The 20035-nt window shown below is 30.8% G+C and overlaps 1 long non-coding RNA gene across 1 annotated transcript in view; it reads right to left on the reverse strand.

The window, feature by feature from the left end:
* LOC132944971 (uncharacterized) overlaps positions 1–20035 on the reverse strand; it is a 69489-nt gene that overhangs the window by 10480 nt on the left and 38974 nt on the right. Inside the window, exon 3 of the long non-coding RNA XR_009664500.1 lies at positions 12956–12997. This is a non-coding gene — a long non-coding RNA (uncharacterized LOC132944971). The remainder of the gene's footprint in view (positions 1–12955; positions 12998–20035) is intronic.

The raw sequence follows: 20035 nt of genomic DNA on the forward strand, positions 1-20035 counted from the left end.
CGGCAAGACACTTCAAAAGAAATTGCACACGCGATCAAAGTGAACCTCGTCTGAGTCCAAAAGACATGTTGGGTTTTATTTATATAGCGGAAAGTATACAAACAAAAGCGCCAAGTGTGTTGAACACTTAATTTCACCGTCACAATAATATTTAAAGTGAAATATCAAATACCAGCACAACAACTATGATAGTTTAGAAATATTTCATATTTTATATAAAATCTAGTGATTTAATACTTGTTATACGTTGGAAAATAATAATAGGTAGGTAGTGTGCATAATTAATTATTCTTAAGGTATTAAATAATTAAATAATTATTTAAATTACCTGAAGACTTCCCAAGGCCAAAACTAGTAGTTAAATTTAATTTATAATACTTTTGTTATTTGTGAATTTTTATTTCAATTATAATTGTTGTACATAATATATTTTTTTGAGGGGGGGGGGGGATTGAGGCTCAGTAAACTGAGGTCATTAGACTGTCGAACTGTGGGGGAGGGTACTGTAAGTTTTGAACACGTGAGTGTTTGTTTTGGCAGAATTTTTAAATGGGCACCTGTAGTTATCTGCCATGCCTGGGTGGGGGATGGCGACCTCTCTCTCCAAACACGTGACTGCCCAAAGAAAAATGCCAACCGTAGCCGAGTTCGAACCTGCGACGGTGCGCGTCGCAACCGACACCTTAGTCCACTCGGCCACTCCACCCCCCTGTACATTTATTATTTTCTAGTATTTTAAATACTGATTTATTTATTGGCATAACATTTCAAATAGGTACGAAATATGTTAAATATGTATAAATGATATATAACTGCTAATTTCCATCATATTATTATCATACCATAGTATTTTCGTTACATATAAATATTTAATAGTATTAAAAAAAAATAAATATTTTTTTCATTCTTAAAAACTGATATAACAATAAATAATAATACACTTGATAGTATGCATTTATTCAATAACATCAATAGAAATCAAGCCTGCAATAATTGAAAGTGAATTTAAAATAAGAAAGTTTGTGATATAAAAATAACCAAAGGGAAAATTCAAATTGAAAAATAAACGAAATTATATGTTATAACTTTTAATATATTAGTAACCATTCTGTGCAAGTGTGCAACTAACAGTGGGAATAAAATAACCGCTTTTCTCATATAAATTATATCTATTGATCAATAAATAATAATAACCAACAAGAACTAGTAGTCTTAGAAAACTAGACATTTAATTTTGTTCTATTAGTCTAATATTATCAGACTATTTCATGAAAAAGATTGTATTATATAATCATGTAAGTTATTATATACATACAATATTATATTTTACTTTTATAAGGTATTTTTTTTTTCATTTTAATTAAATTGGAATTTTTCAAATATATACGTTTTTAATTTCAGAAGTATATAACGACTAATAATGTAAAAATATATTATTATATTTTATAGTATACATTATATTGCATTTTTATACAACTATGATTATCGTGACAATTTCTAATATAGGTACCTATATAAAATATATGACATAAGATAAAAATTAACAAAAAATAAAAGTCGAAATACCAAAATATAATGAGTTTCTCAATGTAATTTTATTTTGCGTATTATTATCGTTGGATATTAATATAGATATTATTATTATCATAGGTAATCTCAGAAACTAAAAAATTCAAAGGAAACAATAAAAACAGCGTCATGGAATCACATCGTCCATATCAGCAGCCGTCTATCGCGTTCACTCGTTTCGATCGGCTGCGGCGGCGGCACGCGCTCGCCACCCTCCATCGCGATGCACACACGACTACAACACGAGTCGCACGTCGAGAGATTAATTTACTTCGCGTGTGACACCGATGATATTATATGTTGTTTTATTAATTACCAGTATACAGTTACCACGGTATACGCGGCACGTGTCATAATATATATTATGTATATTCGTTATGTGCATGCGAAAAGTACGTGCCGCGCCGTTTCCTATAATAATAATATGGAAACTATATACCTACCGTATTATATCGCTCGACGTATGATCGTTATAATACCTTGGTAAATATAATATAATTTTTTATGTACAGACAACCCCGGGGTGATCAACTAAACATTCTCGCCAGAGTGTCGTCCTTTTATAATATACTATAGTACTATACATACAATGCATTTATTATAACATAATTGATAAATAATCATGTAACTACCCATATAATTTCAGATTTTTTTTTTTTTAATTTTAAGCATGATTGAAATCATATAATATTTCAAACAAAAATACTTTTCATTCCATGAAAAAGAAAATGTCTACATTTATATTAATAATTGTGAATTTGATTTAATTGATATTATTTTTATTTAATGTTGATGTATATCGCTGTAAGTCAAAATTTGAATGATTATTCGTTTCTAAATACATTTTTCTCACTCGTATTTATTATATTTAATTTATTAATGCAAAACCAATAGCTCCCAAATTTTCTAAACGTGATAATATTATTATCACGGAGAATAGCCAAAAATAGCATGCTTCCGTTTTTTTAAATTTTCATTTTCTATCCAATCATTTATTTAATCCAAAAAAACAACCTAACATCTTAAATAGTTATACTTAAAAGATATTCACACTGTAGTAGTTTTGATCAAATGTATCTAATAATTTATATCTCGACTCTTGAGAAATAATAGGTACGTTTTTTTTTGTATACATTAAAAAAAACAGTATAATATTGTATTTATTATTAAATTGAAGGTACTTTACTTGTTATTAATTTAATAATTTGTCGTGTTTCTGATTTTTTTTTATATTAATCGATATAAAATTATAATGGTATTTTTTTTAACATATTATAAGTTATAATACTGTATTAGTAGTATAAAAATGTATTTTGATTTAATAATTTATGTACTTTTTAATTAAAAATCTAATTATTGTTTAATATTTATCGAATCTTTTTTTTTTGTTACTATTTATTGTTAATGAAATTTTTGCAAGCACAAGAAGTAACTGTTATTATTTTTTATATTTATCTTTCTTTGACTTGATTTCTATAACTTACATCATTGCTGATATATTATTATAATGTATTATAACGAATGTCAAATATTATATTCTATTTAAGGCGTATAAAACAAATTCACACACACACACACATTATAGTATACTTAATTACCTAGTAATTTGTTGATAATAATCGTAATTTGGGCCCCCCCGTACGCTTAAGCTACTTTGACAATTCAACCACTGATATTACGGACACTAACCATTTAATAATAAAGTTTAACAACTCAGAAATTACAAGTTAATTTTTATCAAACGTACCAACATCAACATTTAAAAACATTTGCTTGTCAATTTAGGAAAAATATACCTAACGTTCTCAATTGAAAAATAAAGTGTGTGCCACCACAGTTGTTTATTTACGCCCCTTAAATAGTATAATACATCTATGTATTTTAAAATAATAACATCTTCAAGTAAACTTATAAATTCCAAATCAAAGTAAATTAATAATAATTGTAGGTACGATAAAACTGCGGTGACGTGCTTGGCGAAGAATCACACTATATTAATATAAGTAAATTCGCACGTGACAGTATATTATATTCAACTTAGGTACGCCGACGACGATATTATTATTATCGCTTCAAATGACATATTGTTCGGTGTGCGTCAAACCCCCGTGTGAAATTTCAATATAAATTGTATAATATAATATTCTATTATAATAATATTTTATTTATATGGTTGAACGAAGGTTACACGCATCGTAGGTCATTTATTCGAACGCGTCTAATCTACCGCGAAGATTCGGCGATAAAAATCACCTCCAACACGCATTTCATATATTATTATTATATATACCTAAACATAGTGTGTGGCGCATACAAAATTATTATTACTATTACTATTGTATGGAATATGGGGGTGGTGGAGAGGTTAAGTATGAATAACATGAATATAATATACCCCGACCCCGTATCGCGAATACCTATAGCAACAAACGTTCGGTTAAAACTAGCATCGCGTGAAATCATATTCCGAAAAATATAAATATCGTTTTCAACAAAATATAATAATATCATCGATTATAATAAATAGATTATGAGCGTGTACGCATCGAGATCGAACGACAGTTATCATTATTCGTATACTAACTCGACCTAATAACCGCAACGCGCACAGATCTAAATCGAACGGAATTTAATATTACTATGGTTTGGCCGTACACTTTATTTTTTTTTCAGAGTGACTTAGTGCCGCCTGTCAACAGAACACCCACCACGATCCAATATTATATAATACGTAATATATTATATATATATATAATATATATGTACAAATACAGTCGAATTCGACGAAAGCTATATATTATTATTATTATATTATTATACGTAATGCATTTCCAGAATATCACAGGATGAAACCGGACGAGAACAAGATTTAGAGCTTATGTAGTGGACAATACAACACGCGAACACTCTCAGACCATGACTTATAGCCTTTTTCGGCGAGTTGTGGATATACTAAATCGATTTTCGTATCAGCAATAATCGTCGTCGTCCTCGCAATCGTAGTAGGTAAACGTTCTCGTAAGGTATTAGAATAATATTTGGTTCCGAGCGAGTATCATTCACACTCGATAATTATTCCCTGAGGATATAGGCGAAAAATCCACAATATTGACTTTGTACACCACATTATTTCGCCTTTATTGTTTTGAACCTTACACATTTTAAACAATGTGACACGGCTGCATTATAATATAAACGAACGAAATGATAATATTTTAATCATCTTAGGTGCGCTGATTTATTTTGAAGCCATATTATCAAAGTATAAGCGCGTATAGTTTTAATTTCGTAAATAATGTTCACCAAATCCTTGTGTAACCTAATTTTTAAATATATTATAATATTATTATTGAATCAATAATGAAATACTATAAATCCAATATAATATTATCATAAAACGATTAATATGTCATGACCTGCGCCGACTTAAGTAGATACTTGGTGCACACTTTTGACGTGAAATTCACCCCTATTTTTTGTTTGACCTGTGTACAATTTGGTTTATTTTTTAATTACTTCGTATTAATAAAAAGGGGTTATTTTTTTTGTTTAATGCATTTCAGTTATAAAACTACACACGGCGTGTTGTATAGGCTATTCCGGTACACTTGACTTGTATTATTACAAAAATAAAAAAAATGATTATATGAAAACAATTATTATTTAAAGACCGGCTCAATATTTTCAAGCATTTAAAATAACCACATAGAGATTTTTACGGATATTTAATCGTATAAATTAAATTATGGTATTAATATTTATTATAGTTCATTAGTATAATTATTATATTATATTATTTTTATATTATTGAAAATATTTTGTTTTTAATTTTTATAGTAGTTACTTTATAGTTTATAAAATGTGACTTTAATTTTTTTCAAATATCGGCAATATTAATTAAATTAAAATTAAATTCTTTTTTTTTTTTTTTTATTAAAAATATTACAATCTGTTTACACATAAAAACAATAAGTAACAATGATGATAGTGATTAAAGAAGACATGAAACACATGAAGAGGAGACTGTCCAGTGACAGAACCTCAGAAATATTACATGTTACAATAAGTAAGTTAATTTTTTATGAATAACATTAACAATAACAATTTAATTAAATTCTATAGAATATAATATTATAAAACAATATATCAAGTTGCGTACGAATGTTGGTTGAATTTAATTCAATACTATGCAATTAACTGAATATAACATGTCAACATTTTTGGTGACGCACAGGACATCAACGATGACATACATTACTAAAATTACTTTTAGTATTATATTTCAGTATTACGCTTTATTAGTGAGCTATATTTACCTATGACCACACATGGGTTAGAAATATTTTTTTTAAGTACGTTTACGTAGGTATAACTAATTATAATGACAAGAGTACAAAACTAAAATATTATAACTTTTATTACTAATTGTACTCGGCCTAAAAATTGAACGTATTTTAATTATTTTTTTTTTTTATTGAGTTGATAACGCTTTAATTTCCGAAGTCATCGTCATTTTATGATTAAATATTGCCATATTGGTCTTAAGACTTTGGGGGTACATTATGTTAAACAGTTGAGAGAGTTTGTGGACATTTTTTTGTGTACAGTAGTTTTGATAAGCCTATGTTTGTAAAAAAAAATGCAGATATTTATTTTAATTATTATATTGCGAAAAAAATAAAGATTTTAAACCAATATGATAAATTATTAGTATTTTAATATTATTTTGTGTTAATGACAACATTGCTGTACAACGACCCATACCGAGGATTTACAGTCGCTTTGTCTAGTGAAAAAGTGTAGTAGGTACTTTTCGAAAAAGTTTTCGACACAATTTCATCAGCGTTATTGAGTCACAACGGCGGCAGTAATATTCCGGTAACAGCCTCCCAGGACACAATGAATCGCACCCCAAACAAGAAGGTTTCACCACCATCACCACCACCACCCCCCCCCCCCCCTCCAACATTCCCACCGACCCACGGCAAACACTATGGATTACGGTTAATTCCTTTCGTCGGGTTTTGCGCGTAATCAATCACATATTTTGCTCGGCGTCCGAGAGATTATTGAGACCATTTTTGCACACGTTTTATCGAGACGCAACCGGCCGTGGCGACGTTATTTTCTCGAGAAATATTTATCGATCGTATATACTATATTATTACTATTATTATTATTATTATTATTAATATTATACACTGTCGACACGAATACTTCACAGAAGAGGGAAGAGATGGGTGCAAGCCGCGACTTCGAGCGTCTTACTTCAAAAATCTTAGGACAAACTTCGAGATTCTCCCTCGCAAATAGTACGTGACTATATAATAATTTTATAGTATTACGAAAAAAAAATGAATAAAAAGTAAATAAAGAAAAACCTTAACAGTTTTAAAACCAGATTTCAAACGTTTGCATGGCCGATGTTTGATATTACAATTGTCTCTTATATGCTTTGAACAAACACTTATAATAACATTCGGTAATATTAAAAGAAATAAGTAAATTCAATTTTAATTATAAACACCCCTAGTTATAATCCGATAAAACACTATTTTAAACTCGTATTTTATACTTTTACTTTATATATACATTTTTAATATTATAAGAAATTATTATGTGGATTATTTTCGTAAAAAAATCTTCCCGAAATGGATTTCAACAAAAGAATATTATAACACAAAAAATAAACTCAGTAATGGATTTTTCGTATAACTGACTTTTTATTATACTTTACACGTAGGTGCCTATAACAATTTTAGCGATCGGTAAAACACTATATAATATAAAAATATTCTTTCATTCAATATTTTTTTTCATTTCTTTCATACAATTAATAATTTGGTTTTCGATTTCAGCTTACAATTTATTATATTGGAAGCAATAAATAATTCAAAATATTAAATGACTACGTCGGTTAAGCATTAACATAATATACATACTATTATAATTTTATCTTATTATCCGCCAAAACTTCAATTTGATGTTTTTCGATGGATGGTAAACTTTAGTTTTCAGAAGAGACTTAGTTTTGTATATATGTATATGTAGGTGCAATAAAAAATTTTAGACACGATTCGGGATAAAATATAGCATGGCTGAGTTTTATAAAATACTGTTCATTGATGCCAATCGCATGTGTTACATATATCGAGAGATAAAGAATCGTTTTTTTTATGCCATCTTATAAAGAAACAAATCCAATTTGTGTCAAATGTATCTATGAATAAATAAAATAAAAAAAAGACTATACTATTTTCGTGCACGAAAAACAAATGGTAGGGATTTACTCATTTACATACCTAAATAAAAATGGCAAGACACGTGGAATATTATAATCAGAGTCTGCGAATATGCTGACTTTATGTTCACTAGATTGTTATTAATATCTATAATATGATATTATATACTATCTGTTTAAATTAGATTAAATAAAATACATATTTTTATATTAAGGGGGCTGCAGCCGATGAAAAAAAAAGAGACTTTTAGACCAATAAGCTAGACAAAACTTGAAGAACTTGGTTTGACAGATTTTAATTTTGAAAACGGATTATGATTGATCAACAAGTTTAGTAGGGAATGATCGAGGCGATTTTGAATATTTTTTGTTCAGCTATGATATCCAAGAATAAAAATATCGAAAAAATATGATATTTTTGTATTTATATTATTCATTATAACACTAACAATAATTTGAATATTCAAAATAACCTCGATCATTCCCTAGTAAACTTGTTGATCAATCATAATCCGTTTTCAAAATTAAAATTTGTCAAACCAAATCCTTCCAGTTTTGTCTAGCTTATTGGTCTAAAAGTCACTTTTTTTCATTTACTGGAGCCCCCTCCAGCCTCCTTAACGTTTATTTTATGATACGGAATTTAAATATATTGAAAAACATTATAACAAACAAAATCAGCATAAAATATTGTAGTGATGATTTTTTTTTCAATATTATATTTTACATAATATTCAAAATATTAAATAACCATCAGTGTGGTATAGATGGAAGTTTATTATAACATCACTCACCTACTTTTATACATTATGTTCAAATAATATTTGTATACGTATTGTAATCAGAAATAAAAAAAACTGTATAATGTCTATCTATATCAGTGAATTGAGTGTAATTTTATTATTTAAAAAATATTTATAACACATAGTTTCCTGTTACGATTATTTTAATAATAATAATTCAAATTTATAGCCAGGTTTGAAAATATAAAATAAAACAATCGCTCAAGTACTCTAAAAGCCATTAATATCAATTTTTTTTATTTATTAATATATTATTTCAAATATATGTATTCCACAGTTAAAATAAAAACACATTAAAAATGATAGTCCCTCAAGCCATAAGTACTACTGTTAGGTAGTTCCTTAAAATCATGTTAACTCACGTTAAAATCACATAAACACCGCATATATTCCTATTGTAAAAAACCTTACAGATTGTATATTTTCTAAATAAATGTTAAAAAAAAAAAAAAAAATGATAGTAATTAGGTAAGACGCATATTTTAAAAATATTTAAAATTGTCTTCTGACTAAGTTTCGTCTGTAGTTGTTATACTTGATTATAATACTGAATCATGATACTATGTTCACAAAGTTCGTTTTTAATTTAAATTTGTTAACAAAAATGATAAATATTTAAAACGAAAAATAACCCAAGTTTGCAGCGTGTATAGTAAGTTATTTAAACTCAGTCCAAGAGAAAATGTCGAGGAAAACTGAAATAAATATTCTACCCGCAGTGTGCAAGTGTTATAATTTTTAAGTAAAATATTATCACTAAGTTGTAACAATAAGTATATTTTTCTTTTATTAGACGAATTAAACAATAAAAAAAAACTAAGTCCCTGGCGGGAAAACTATATCCACGGCCGCGATTTGTACGCGAAAACAATCGGCGGGCGAGATAATAATATCATATATAATAATAATGATAATATCTATAATGCGGCGTTAAACCGTTATTAAACGATGGCGAAAAATAACGAGAAAACCGCGGCTTATAATACTATAACGTGGGTAGATATAGGTACATAAATACCTATATTTGTTTTTATTTTGAATTCACGAACCTGTATTATAATATTATAATGCACCCGCTGTCGATCCGCTCTCCTCGGACTGAAATATGCGGGCGCGGTTTTTTTCCCCCGTTTTAAATTTTATTCGTCGCGGCTTATATACGCGGAGACGAGGGAGAGGGAGATAGGTAGATAGAGAGAGAGTGAGAGAGAGAGAAAGACAGAGAGACAGAGAGACAGAGAGAAAAAGCTCAGCAGTTCCCGTCTGCATACATCCGTGTGTGTATATCGCGAGCGGGTTACGCGCTGTTGGCAGCGTTTTCGCGTGTTTTAATGGTCGTTTTATGCTAATACGCGTGTACAGTGTGCTTAATCTTGGCGCGCTCGATGCGGGGCACCTCCCCGTACCCGTCGGCAATATAATCCCGGGCCCTGCCGTAAAATCACGTGTGAATATGAATGTTTACCTACAACGCGGATCCCAGACACAATATTACCGGAGGTTTTCCGTAAATAGAAGAGTCGTTTACGTACCCGTGTGTATGTGTAAAATATAATAATGCGTGTCGTATAATATGTGTTGCGCGCGCGCGCCTATATGAACTTTGTAGCAGTGCTGCAGCAGCGTGAAACGTGCGCCGGCAAGTGGATTTATTTTGCCCGTTGTACGGATTAAACGCTTTTCGGTGTTCGGGGGAGGGTTGCGGGAGCAAGAGGGGAAAAAATGTTAAACAAATAAAAACCACCACCGCGGACTACCCTGTCACCGACGCCGCCGCCACCGCGTACCCGTATGACCACGTCTGTGACCGACAGATATAATATTATGTAATGGCCAGGAATCCAACTGGACCAGTCGGGAAAAAATCCTATTGCACGAAAATTGTGACATCAGGTTTTGGACATGATCGTAATGATCCGATTGGACCAATTGCTAATAATATGACGACTGCAGATAAGTACGATTTGGTTATCGTGTAAGTATCACGTATATATTGTTATCATATTTTGTTATAAATTATTGAACGGGCGTTATTGGCAAGACTTTCTAATTGTATATTGATTATTTTCTACAATAATGTGGGATATATTACTGAAAAAAATTACATGACCTTTTTCCGAGGCTTTTCCGTAGCATTTTACCGAAGATTCGACGATACGAGTATGCAGGTCACTTGAAGAATTCGAATTTTATTTTGAACATTAAATATAAAATCGTGTTAAATTAAAAATGAAGTGTTGTGTTTCGTATTGGTTTGTTGGCAGCTTTTTCGTGTCTATGTGCTTTATGAAATAATATGAACTTCATATTTAATATTTCCATGCTGGTTTTAAGTGTATTTTTGTAACCATTCGTTTTAATTTTTGATCATTAAAAAAATATTGTATAATAGTAAATTATACACTATACAGTGTTGTGTTAACCTTTGTTGTCACGATAGCAAAATAACTGTATAATTGCGGAAAAACGGGACACACATGCATTCACAAGTATAGATTAAAATTAATTATTATTATAGTATTAAATATTTAAACGTGTAAACGACGAACGCTGGTGGCAAGCAACGGGTTAGAAATAACAGAGTGATGCCATTCTGCAGACGCGAATAGCCGAACCGTGGAGCTAATGGTTCTACAAACATAAGAACGGTAGGCGAACCATGGACCAGTACAACCTCACGTATACAAGTAGATAGGTACAACCGATGAGTAACGAAAACAAAAATACGTTTGCCTATTTTTTATGGTTCAGGAAAACGCAGCTGCTGGTCCAATTGGGTCGTATGAAGCATCTAAACGTATTTTAGTTTTTTTGTTGAAATAGGTATCCAAATTTGGTCAAATATGTTTTTGTTATCTTAATTTTATATATTAATTGGTCCGAATGACTTGACGCTCCGTAAACCGTGGAAAAATCAATATAAGTGTTTATAAAGAGCGTGTTCCACAACTGATAACGCCTGTTTTAAATTTTACGTTGTTTTTTATTTTTATGAATTTGGTATCACGTGGCTTATAGTATTTTTCTATCTATTTCTATTGCTGCCACTATTATTTTATCAATTATTGTTTTGTCTCTAAATGTGCTAAATGTGGGTGGTCGTTATGGTCTTATGGAACATTCCACAATTGAGCAACGAGTCTCATTATTAAGGACGCATTACAAATATGTTGAGAGTTGTCATGTGGAAACCTAACGGTCAACAGTTTGGACAAATTATAAAAAAGTTTTTAAAAAAAATAGGTTCAGTTGACAATATTAAATCACATTTTTAAAACCAGCGTTTTTCAACCTTTTTGAGGCCAAAATACCCCTATAATAATATGTCATCAAGATTTTTAACGACCCTTTCGTAATGTTAGCATTAAAAAGTTATTACAAACAATAATCGTTATTATTGTATACAATCATAAATCGCTTGTTGAATTCATTATACTAAAATGTAAAATATAATAATATGATAAGTTTATTTAAAACAAAATAACAAAAAGGAAAAGCACTTACTGCAATAGCTACTATTCTGTAGTACGCGTATTGGCAACCCTGAAAAATGTGTTGGCAACTCCCGAGACGAGGATCGCTGCTCTATGGGACAAGCTATACATAATAGTATTAATTCCTATAATTCGCGAAAACGCCGTCCGTGCAGCGAGATTACAGTCCATAATAATATCATATATATATATATAGGAGAAGGCAACGGGAAGAAATATACTGGTACCTACGTAAATCCCAAAATGGAAACAAGTAGATATATATTATATTAGATTATATAAAACGCGTGCGAGATCAATTAATCACGAGACGTCAGCACCCGGACCCGTTCAGTCGATGATATTATCGCGATAAAATGTTGTACGGATTAATCGAGGAAATTCTTGCCACAAAATGAAAACACGCAAGTGGGGGTACCCATAATATACACCGGACCAAATATATTATATAAAAATATGTTAAAATTTCTCAAATATGATATTATTTTGTCTTCGATCATAGTAGGTAGGTATTACGATTCCGTTTTATTGTAACATTATTATTACAAATTAATTTATAAGCCAAAAATTAAATTTAAAACATAGGTATCTAACTGTGAAAAAAATACCTTTTAAAATAATACCCAGTATTATTTAAGTGGAACGCAGATGATATTATTATGAGTGTTTATAGCCATTCGTAGCACTAATTTATTATTGAATGTTTTCGCAACAACTTTATCATTATTTTTATATTATATTCAATATTGGCATCGTTATTGACCTTTGGAAATTGTTTCCAAGCATTTAATAAGTATCTAACGACTATATATGTATTCACATTTAGTTTTTAGTTCAAAGGTACTTACGGTTGCTGATTTCTGGAATGAAATTCTTCAATTGTCGAACATCTGAAAATTATAAAAAATATACTTAAAACAAATAATAATCATAATAAATTGATAAAACGATGACATAAAATATTTGGATACGTAATAATAATAATTGTATAAATACTGTGCTATAATATTAATTATTTTTATCCGGCTTACATTTCGGTAGGTTCGTATCTCAAAATGCCATAGATTAATTCTTAGATTAATGGCGTTACGTGTATAGGAAGTAGGTACCTATTATACTTGAATAAAAAAAAAAACGGGGGGACGAGGTGGCCGAGTGGTCCAACGCGACGGATTCGGCACAGCCGGTCCGAGTTCGATCCTCGACCACTGGGCGGCATTTTTCTCCGTGCAAGTCACGGTGTCCGGAGAACAAGTGCCGCCATCCCCCCACCCCGGGGCACGGCAGAAACCTACGGGTGCCCCATTAGAAATTCTGCCAAAACACAACACACACGTGTACCAACCTACCCAATATAAAACCTACCAAACCTACCCAATATAAAACCTACAGTGCCCTCCCCACACCCAATGGCCTAAGTTGCCGCGGGTTACCCAATAAAAAAAAAAAAAAAAAAAAAAAAAAAAAAAAAAAAAAACGATGAGCGTATAATACATCAAAAACTTTGAGGATCATGACGTTATTTTTTTTTCCAATTTATAAAAGAAATACTTCGGAAAACTTTTAAACACAAAATTGTCATACGCCATTGAATAGTGTGAAGTAGATTTATTTTAATTTTTTTATTCCAAAGTCTCAGTAACACGACGCAGTCATTAGAATATTGATGGATCATTTTAGGTAAGCTCCAACGGAGAAAGACTGTGCCAGGGAGTGCCATATAATTTTGATTAATAACACGGTTGCCAACGTGAAAACCATCAAAATTATCTGGTGATGCTTTGTCTTAAAATTCCATGAAAAACTTATTTCCCCCCTCGATTTATTGTTCTGTTATAAAATGTATAGAAAGAAGAAACGCTAAGAAAAAAGTTTCAGTTACGTTCATTAAAATCTACTATAATTATGTACATATCGATGTAAATTATTTCTTTTTAGAGAGAGCGGGAAGAAAAATAGAAGACTTATTATGATGTAAAAATTATATTGAAACCGTGAAATTCATAAATTATATACGTATAAATTGCGTGTAATGTATATAGTTGGAAAAAATCAAAACACAGAAAAGAGATGCAATCAAATGAAAAAATCAAATTGTTTATGAAAAATGTAATAATAATAAGGCAACGAGAGATATTATGCTTATTACAGCGTACAAACGAATAAAACAAAAAATAATAATAAAAAAAATATATAATAATTATATAATGAATATTTGTAAACGAATAGTTGAAAATCCTAATTACTTTTTATATTTGCTAGGATAATTGGTTTTCGAGAGCAATTATTATAATATGACTATTTCGATACTTTTTTGTAATATATGTGATTGATTTTTTCGAAAAAAAATACTCGAAACAATCATACCGTATACATTTGTAATAGCACAATATCACTATGGACAATATACCCACATTCTATATTGATATATGTACGGACTATACGTATTTTGAACGTAGAATTAATGGATATGACGAAAACGAATAATAATAAATAGGCGTCCTCCGTCAACCACGGCCCGACAGACTAGATTGAACATTTTGTCACGACCGCGTCGGGAGAGACGATTACTCGGGGATTGGCGCGTACACGGAAAAGTGACCGGTCGTCCGTCTCGATTTCCCGTTTTATTGGTTTTATTTTATCGCACGTCTTTGGGGAGGGGGATCGATGGCACACGACATCGGCGACCCGGACAGAGTTCCATCAATGCCACGCGTATACAAGGCGTGCAAGGGGCGCGTGAAAAACGTTTGCGAAAACCGAGGGGAGGAAAATTTTTATAGACGAATACGACCTAATACGGTTAGGCAGCCGTCTGTGCCGGCGGTGAGTTATGTCCGAGCACCAGGTGACGTCGTCGCGCGAGAACGAGTCCTGAAAAACTTGGCCAATATATTATTATATACACACGTCCCCCCGTCAACGCTTAAACGGGTCAAAAGTTTTCCGAGATATTGCCAACGTATATATTAGGGAAATTTTATTTCGTTTTATACATTGTTATAGTATGGGAGGCGTACCGGTACCCATACGAGTCGCAGGTTGTATTTCGTTTTTTTTTTTTTTTTTAGCTTTTTGAAAATCCGTGGAAATCGATAAGACCGACATGTCACCGATGTGCGGCGTTCGCAGATTAATATCCTCGAAAAGCAATAAAAGAAGAAGACAGGGGCAATCGAAACAATCAGAACTACGCCGCACTACCAAACATCAGTCTAACAGGTCACGTTTTCGGAAATTACATTAAAAATATAATGATAAAAACCTACCCTCGGTAAGTTTTTAAAAAACAATTCTCACAACGTTCTATTTTAATAATGTATGTGTGCGTGCGTGAGTTTGTACATTAAATGGTTGTATATATTATTATTTTTTAACGTTTAAAAAATGCACATGCTTAGCATCCAACCACCCACTTCAAGTGAATATGGGCAGATACATCAGTTATATATTGTTTAATTACCCAGTCGCAATAAGATTAAAATAAATGTTTCACAATTGGTATAATATAATGATTTATCCTGAACATAATATAAACGCGAGGTGCATTCCATGATTTCATAATAAAATATTATTATACAATGAACTAAAAAATAATATTTTAAACTCCTTTATTTATTTTTTTTTTATGAGTTGTTTGATAATCACAATGTCTACGGATAATTAACGCTGAAAAATAAATACAATAACACACAAGACAATATCGTAAATAAACATTTTCCAATTTAATACGAGTTAGAAATATTTTACTTATAACTACCTACTAAAAATAATATTCCTTTATTATTACACTTATGATTGCCATGCAGCGGTAAACTAACAAAATATTCCATTTTTGAAATATTATATCATGTTGCATTATGATATTAGTTTAGGACACTAGAAATTCAATTTATTTATCAAACTCGTGTAAATTATTTCGGACGACAGCATTTAATAATTGTTTTTATTAAAAGTGTATTATGTACATGTACCTATGTATGTATTTCAACAACAAATATAACATACATGTATATCAATCGGAAAAGAGGCAAAGACGAAAAATAATAACTAGTTACAACAAAGTCTCCCTGCATAAAAAAAGTTTGTTTATTGGTAAAGTTTCGTACTTAAATAAATATTTGCTCCAGCACCAAGTCCGCTGCACCCTTTTACGAAGGGCTATCTCCTTTAAAACAGAGAGAGCATTTAATATTTCCTTCCGGGCTGATAAACAATAATTATTACTTCCGATGTTTAGTTATTGCGATTATAAGTATACAATAATAATATACCAACGTTTTCCCTCAACTGTCTCATCGCCAACTTTTTATTATTATTGTTATTATATACGTACGCCCCTACATCACATTTGGTTTCATTATTTGTTTTTATTTTTAGACCCTATCGCATGCACTAAATATATTTTTAATTCAATGTGATCGACGTAATATAAACTATAAAGCGAGATTGTTGTACCAGCTATATTGTTAAGGTTGGTTTAGTGTGTTTTTAATTAATCGTTTCGACCGGTGTCAGTCCTACAGTTACCGTAATTAGTGTGTTAGTGTGTGTGTGTGTGTGTGTGTGTGTGTGTGTGTATGTGGAATTTCGTAAACCTGTGGCATTAAAAAAAAAAAATATTTAACAAAATAACATTGAAGAAAGAAACATTTCTACGAAAAAATAGTTTTAAATTATTAGGTAGTAGGAATTGCAGTCGTTAAATTGTATACCAGATACTGTGGAACAGTGAAATGGATTATTAAAGAAAAATAATTTTTTTGACAAATATTAAATAACATTTATTTTAAATTATCACTTTTTATAAATGAATTTAATTTGAATGAACCTACATATTTTTTTTCTATCGATAACATAATATTATAGATGAATGCAAGAGTAGAAATACAATTATTATAATATACTATCACTATGCACCCACATATCCAGTAAAGTAATTTATTTATCATCTAATTTATTTTATGAGTGACTACTATAATATAGTAGGTATACATTATAATATACAAATATAATCGATATCCCGTCCAATAGTGTTGAACTACGTAAATATTTTAACCGATGCAATAAATCTATAATTATTATTATGTGTAACTGCATCGCTAATAAATTGGTACATAATATGGCAACATGAATATTATTTACCACTATTGAAACCGTTGACTAAAACGCACTCAAGTTTCAGGTGAATTTAATCATATTATTATTTGTCATTCGACGAAATATCACTATATAGACCGTCTGTGATTGAATCCGAGATATTCACTAAAATGCTTCTGTGGTAATAATAATTTCGTAACTTCCTGAAACCCCACGATACAAAAACAGCAGTGTAACTAAAGGATATTGTGTGTGCACATTTTCAACACAAGACAACAATAGTACATGGCAATTGTTAGTGTCTCTTATGTGTCTTACGGCAAGAGTATGGTAGGTAGGTATAGGTACCTAGCTACTACTAAGCAGTGACATTATACATAAAGGCACCGAATCTAAATTTTCAACTCTTAATAAAAGGATTACATTTTGAGGAATACTGATTTACTGCTGCGCCGCAGCTTTGAACAAATAGAATCAAAGAAGCTTTTGTTTATGATGTTTTATCTCTCTCTCCTACCGCGCACGTTTTCGTCATGTCTGAACAATGAAATTGACAAATACCAATATAGTATTATACATATAAGATTACATAATAATAATATGCTAAATCTAGTAAAAAAGTTTACACATTAATCCAACTGATTGAATCGGAGTTCGTTTTCAAAGTTAAACACAATTATGTTCGTTGTATAACTTCACATACCTACCTACCTTTTCACTGCATAATTATACGAACTGAATATGATTTGCAGCTTCCTAATTGAGGACGACATAATAAGAACCGTGCGAGTTTCGTATTAGAGATGACATACCAATTGTGGACACAAATCTATTCTGAAACGTTTCCTCCAGAGATAAGGGCTGAATTTTCTACTCCAGATTCACGAACCACAAACGCTCGTGAATGTTTTTACTCTAAGCTTAATGGTATAATATGTTTTATAACAATCATCCCAATATTTAGCAATAATTGCTTGAGGCCTTAAATGTTGTACACACTGATAGCTATACACTTTTCTTCGCAATTTTAAGCGAGCGAAAAAAAAAACTGTTGAAAAGAAGGCATTCATAAACAATAATATATTAAAATATTCAAGTGATTAAATCAATAGATTGAAATTTAAACAGGCTGTTTCGATAAAAATTTTACCACAAAATCCATGACGAAAATATTATTTATACAAAAATTGTTTAAGAATAACGATTGCCTTTTTGCAAGACATAAATAATTTAAACCACACTTACCGATTCAGCACAATTTAAGTAGATATTCGGATTGGTAGCAATTTTATTAGAATATTTCAATTATAGATTATCTACTTATTTTACTGTAACTCGATATGCTAATTAATAATGCATAACTGATTGAAGACCTTATTAAAGACAATATCAAAAAGTTATATAATCTCAAATAGTTTATCGTTACTGTCACTTCAATATTCTACAACAAAAAACAAATCATGCAAATATTGAAATGAATTTAAACGAATCTGTATTTAATTTATATACTGTAGGGTTCTGTTGATAGTAACACAGTTGCTTTAATTTTACATAAAACTTAGAAAAAAAATGAATATTTTTATTATCTATTTATTATTTCAGAAAACTTAATTTTTTTTTATGAGTTTAATGATAGTTTAACAGTTTACTTCAAATAGCTATCCACATAGTAATAAACACATTTTAAAATATTACTTTACCTATATCTACTATATACTTGGATATTGTGAACAACGATGTCAATAATTAACTAACGATTGAAAACTAAGCTATTTGACGTACATTTTTCAAAAACTGCAATTCATATATTTTACCTATCGGAATACACCAAACATTGTTTATTACGGTTAAAATATTTCGACATAAAATAAAATAGTCTTTTCCGGTATTGTACGTCCTTTTATGTTGTCCTTTTCATGCGTCCCTTGTACATTTATATTTTCCCCCTTTTTCTCGCGACCACTTAAGAAAATTATTATACTCTGTGAAAAAAAATCCATCCCCCAACGTAATAGTTAAAGGCTTCAGCATGTGCAATGGCCGCACTGCTTGTTACGAGGACCGAAGCCAAACCAACAGACACCGAAATAAGATAAATACTTTATTGTAACTGTTATAATATTATAATATTTTTTTTTTTTTTATCAACCCGCGGAAACTTAGGCCATTTGGGTGGCCACTGAGGGGGAGGGTACTGTAGGTTTAAACACGTGTGTTCGTTATTTTGGCAATTTTTTTAGTGACTTGCCGAAGAAAAATGCTGCCCACAGCCGAGGTTTTGAACCGGCGTAGGTGCGCGTCGCAACTGACGCCTTAGTCCGCTCGGCCACTCCGTCCCCCATTATAATATTATTATGATAAGTGTTTTAGTATGAAGGTAAAATACCACATTTTTGTACCACGGCGGTTTTTTTCTCCATTATTGTTCGTCATACTATAATAATATGTGTCGTCGAGTATGCACATTATTCATTGTTTTGCTTCTACGGAAAATATCGAACATGACATGTAATTTACAGGATGTTGTATTTAAATATTTGTTTTGTGTTTTTATTAAACTGGAGGGATCGTTCGCCTTGCCTGTGACTTATTTATACGTTTTATCGTTCACCGAGATTACCTCATACACGTGTTAGGTCAATAAATTGTCTTTTCTGGTACCTCAAACGTGTACACACAAGTTTATTCGGATGTGTGAGTACGCGTTCGCTATCAAATAACCAATTTTGAACATCACACCTGACTTAACAACGCGATACGTTATGTATGCGTTCACGCATATACGGGCCACAGGGTGACTCTAAGAAATAAATCGCTCAAACTAA

This window comes from Metopolophium dirhodum, chromosome 5 (genome assembly GCF_019925205.1).
Source record: "Metopolophium dirhodum isolate CAU chromosome 5, ASM1992520v1, whole genome shotgun sequence".
Classification (NCBI taxonomy): domain Eukaryota; kingdom Metazoa; phylum Arthropoda; class Insecta; order Hemiptera; family Aphididae; genus Metopolophium; species Metopolophium dirhodum.